The sequence below is a fragment of the Schistocerca cancellata genome, unplaced genomic scaffold, assembly GCF_023864275.1.
Source record: "Schistocerca cancellata isolate TAMUIC-IGC-003103 unplaced genomic scaffold, iqSchCanc2.1 HiC_scaffold_326, whole genome shotgun sequence".
Lineage (NCBI taxonomy): Eukaryota > Metazoa > Arthropoda > Insecta > Orthoptera > Acrididae > Schistocerca > Schistocerca cancellata.
In genome coordinates this window covers 40,001-45,000 of record NW_026046344.1, presented here as the reverse complement: position 1 = coordinate 45,000, position 5,000 = coordinate 40,001, and the positions used below count along the sequence as shown (strand labels likewise).

The 5,000-nt window shown below is 53.4% G+C and overlaps 1 non-coding gene across 1 annotated transcript in view; it reads right to left on the bottom strand.

Annotated features, from left to right (window-relative positions):
• The window catches only part of LOC126117683 (small subunit ribosomal RNA), a 1,909-nt gene extending 1,017 nt beyond the window's left edge, over positions 1 to 892 (bottom strand). The window contains exon 1 of the ribosomal RNA XR_007525546.1: positions 1 to 892. This exon is cut by the window's left edge and continues 1,017 nt beyond it. This is a non-coding gene — a ribosomal RNA (small subunit ribosomal RNA).
• Positions 893 to 5,000: the final 4,108 nt, after the last annotated feature.

Genomic DNA, 5,000 nt, shown 5'->3' with positions numbered 1-5,000 from the left:
ACAGTATTCAGGCGGGCTTGCCTGCTTTAAGCACTCTAATTTGTTCAAAGTAAACGTGCCGGCCCACCCAGACACTCAATAAAGAGCACCTTGGTAGGATTTCAACGGGGTCCGCCTCGGGACGCACGAACAGGCACGAGGCGGTCGCACGCCTTCGGCTCGCCCCACCGGCAGGACGTCCCACGATACATGCCAGTTAAACACCGACGGGCGGTGAACCAACAGCGTGGGACACAAATCCAACTACTAGCTTTTTAACCGCAACAACTTTAATATACGCTATTGGAGCTGGAATTACCGCGGCTGCTGGCACCAGACTTGCCCTCCAATAGATACTCGTTAAAGGATTTAAAGTGTACTCATTCCGATTACGGGGCCTCGGATGAGTCCCGTATCGTTATTTTTCGTCACTACCTCCCCGTGCCGGGAGTGGGTAATTTGCGCGCCTGCTGCCTTCCTTGGATGTGGTAGCCGTTTCTCAGGCTCCCTCTCCGGAATCGAACCCTGATTCCCCGTTACCCGTTACAACCATGGTAGGCGCAGAACCTACCATCGACAGTTGATAAGGCAGACATTTGAAAGATGCGTCGCCGGTACGAGGACCGTGCGATCAGCCCAAAGTTATTCAGAGTCACCAAGGCAAACGGACCGGACGAGCCGACCGATTGGTTTTGATCTAATAAAAGCGTCCCTTCCATCTCTGGTCGGGACTCTGTTTGCATGTATTAGCTCTAGAATTACCACAGTTATCCAAGTAACGTGGGTACGATCTAAGGAACCATAACTGATTTAATGAGCCATTCGCGGTTTCACCTTAATGCGGCTTGTACTGAGACATGCATGGCTTAATCTTTGAGACAAGCATATGACTACTGGCAGGATCAACCAGGGAGCTGCGTCAACTAGAGCTGAGCAGCCGGCCGCCCGGGAGTGTGTCCCAGAGGCCCGCGCGAACACGCAAGCGTCCGCTCAATTATTCTGCAAACAGGAGGAGGCTGAGCTCCCCTGCACAATACACCTCGAAACCCTCTCAGGTCCCGGCGGCGCGCAGCGCCGTCCTAAGTACTTGGTCGGGTTCGAGAGAGGCGCAATCGCCCGGAGTTAGGCGAGTAGACGCTTTAGGTGCGACCACCCGTGCTCCCAACTGAGCTTGCCGCTGCCGACAGAGGCCCGGGAGCGTGCTGTCGTGGCATTGCCGGCGGGAGACAACACGCGCCACCTACGGTGACCGGCAGCTCCAACGCCAGCGCCACAGAAGGGCAAAGGCCCCACGTGGGTGCCGAAGCGAACTCTCCCAGCACAGCGCACGTGCCAACACGTCTGCACAACTGCGATACAAACCACCAGCGAGAACCGCTGGGGCGACCGAGCAGCAGACGGCGTCGCGGCGCCGAGTGCCGGGCGGCGGCGCATCCTCAACGCACACAGTCCTCAATCGGACCAGCACACTGCAGATGTCCACCGCGCTTCGCACCGGGCCGGCGAGGACCCACTTTGGCTGCACGGCGCCGCGCGCAGGGTGCCCCGGCGCGCAGCTGCGCCGCCTGCCGCGTCCGTCGGCCGGCGCGCCTGCCACTGGGCGCCCCCACCAGCCGGCTGTAGCGCGTGCGCCCACGCACCGCGCGGCCAGCACGCCGGGCGGCCCCCCCTCACCGGCCGGGGACAGTCCCACCCACCCACAGCCGCGTATCGCTTCACACCCAGATTCACATTCACGTTCGTTGGTATGGTGGGGACCGCTTCGTAGCTGTACCGATCGTTGCCCTCACAGATGTACCTCCAGCAAGGACAACCGCACCACAACGGGTTACCAGTTGTTCATTTGCGTAACGTCACCAGTAAACGTACACGTCCATCCCCGTTTGCAAAGTCAACTATTATTGCATGCCTGCCTGTCAGGTGTCAAGACACACTACATCCGCTCACATCCACGCAACAAAATGTGCCCGACTAGAGGGCACGTGGAAGGTGCCCCCGTACGTATGCGATGTCCACTGCGCGACCAACTGTCAACCGGCCTCTGTAGCATGTCGCAGATGTGGAACGCGGGGCACCGTGCTATCACATTGTGTGAGAAGAGACTACTACGTCTGCATACACGCGCCACTACATGAACAGACGGCTCATGCTGATCGCCATCCACTGCGTCCATTACTCCCACACGTCTCTATGGCGTACCACACTGCAATGCAGCTGTTATGGGGAGATGACACGTAGCTGTGTACACAACATTCTGAGCGGGTTGCGGTTGGACAATACATTACTGTAACGTGTCATATGCCAATTACAGAGCAGGGTAAGGCACAACTTGGGTTAGGTTAAGGCACAACTTGGGTTAGGTTAAGGCACAACTTGGGTTAGGTTAAGGCACAACTTGGGTTAGGTTAAGGCACAACTTGGGTTAGGTTAAGGCACAACTTGGGTTAGGTTAAGGCACAACTTGGGTTAGGTTAAGGCACAACTTGGGTTAGGTTAAGGCACAACTTGGGTTAGGTTAAGGCACAACTTGGGTTAGGTTAAGGCACAACTTGGGTTAGGTTAAGGCACAACTTGGGTTAGGTTAAGGCACAACTTGGGTTAGGTTAAGGCACAACGTGGGTTAGGTTAAGGCACAACGTGGGTTAGGTTAAGGCACAACGTGGGTTAGGTTAAGGCACAACGTGGGTTAGGTTAAGGCACAACGTGGGTTAGGTTAAGGCACAACGTGGGTTAGGTTAAGGCACAACGTGGGTTAGGTTAAGGCACAACGTGGGTTAGGTTAAGGCACAACGTGGGTTAGGTTAAGGCACAACGTGGGTTAGGTTAAGGCACAACGTGGGTTAGGTTAAGGCACAACGTGGGTTAGGTTAAGGCACAACGTGGGTTAGGTTAAGGCACAACGTGGGTTAGGTTAAGGCACAACTTGGGGGTAGATTGCGGTGCAAATTGCGTTACATTGCGGTGCAAATTGCGTTACATTGCGGTGCAAATTGCGTTACATTGCGGTGCAAATTGCGTTACATTGCGGTGCAAATTGCGTTACATTGCGGTGCAAATTGCGTTACATTGCGGTGCAAATTGCGTTACATTGCGGTGCAAATTGCGTTACATTGCGGTGCAAATTGCGTTACATTGCGGTGCAAATTGCGTTACATTGCGGTGCAAATTGCGTTACATTGCGGTGCAAATTGAGTTACATTGCGGTGCAAATTGCGTTACATTGCGGTGCAAATTGCGTTACATTGCGGTGCAAATTGCGTTACATTGCGGTGCAAATTGAGTTACATTGCGGTGCAAATTGAGTTACATTGCGGTGCAAATTGAGTTACATTGCGGTGCAAATTGAGTTACATTGCGGTGCAAATTGAGTTACATTGCGGTGCAAATTGAGTTACATTGCGGTGCAAATTGAGTTACATTGCGGTGCAAATTGAGGTAGGTTAAGGTGCAACACAGGTTAGGTTAAGGTGCAACATAGGTTAGGGTGCAAGATGGGTTAGGTTAAGGTGCAAGATGGGTTAGGTTAAGGTGCAAGATGGGTTAGGTTAAGGTGACATAGGTTAGGTTAAGGTGACATAGGTTAGGTTAAGGTGACATAGGTTAGGTTAAGGTGACATAGGTTAGGTTAAGGTGACATAGGTTAGGTTAAGGTGACATAGGTTAGGTTAAGGTGACATAGGTTAGGTTAAGGTGACATAGGTTAGGTTAAGGTGACATAGGTTAGGTTAAGGTGACATAGGTTAGGTTAAGGTGACATAGGTTAGGTTAAGGTGACATAGGTTAGGTTAAGGTGACATAGGTTAGGTTAAGGTGACATAGGTTAGGTTAAGGTACAAACTGGGTTGTGTTATGGTACACATTGCGTTGTAGTACAGTACACGTTAGGTTTGGGTACGGTACACAATGTGGTATGGGATGGCGTGTTGTGGGGGGGGGGGGGTGAGGTTCGTTGATATCGACCGTAGGACGTGGATGCCCGAGGCAGCGTCAGTGTGTCAAAGGAGTTATGTCACGTCGGGATGCGCTTTTCGCTAGTGAGAGGGGGCGAGCCGTGTCTGTGGTTGCGGCAGACCTGTGTGTTTCATTCCTGCCAGTGTGTTTGTGCTGTAAGACGAGGCAGTGTGGTGATGTTGGGTGCACCCCTGTGTAGGACATGTGTGGGTGTTGGTGGCTTCTCTGAGCAATTGTGGTTGTCGGACGAGTGGGGTATTCTGTTTTATGATTGGACCTCCCGGTCTGGTTATCATAGCGTAGTTGGTGTACTGTGGCGGATAGGATGCACCGGACGTTGGTCCATGCTGGTGCTTAGTTGTTGTATCTGTGTCTGTTACAGGCAGAGAGTAGTGTGTGATAGAGTGTGTGGCTGACGTGTGGTTCATTTTGTGTGTACGGACGTTCAGCATGTATAGGGGCATTTGCGTATATAATCTATCTATGTGGGCCTGCATAGTTTACTGAGCAGTGCTGTGAGGTGACTGAACTACGAGTGACGTACTGATTTACAGCGGAATGGTTGCCTTGTACCAAAGATGGAGTATCGGAGGACCGTCTATATTCTGAGAGGAGCCCTGTTTGCCACTGGGCGTGGGGTCTCGCGTCCTGCGGTTCAGTGCCCCCAGGGAAGCGCGCGGAGGTGGTGCTGCTGCTGCTGTAGCAAGCGAGCTACTTACAGCATGTATAGGGACAGCGGGAATATGGCATATTCGATATAACTCTTCATGAAACGCAAGATATAGGGGCGGATTGCACGTTACGAGTGCGGGAAGAGTCCGCCGTTCATCCGCTGGAGTTGCGATTTGGGCGGTTGGGGTGGGGCACGTGCGGGTGCGGGTGGAGCGATTGTCGGTCGACGACTTCGTGCGACGCAGGCACAGGCGTTGGGGCTCCTGTGGTGGGCAGATGATGCAGGCTTTGTGGGTGGCGTCGGAAAATGGGCACTGTGGGACCTAGCGATGTCGTAGTCGGCGTGGCGTCTCATAGATGGCGGTATCATCGGTGCAGCAGGTCATGTTGCGGGGGAC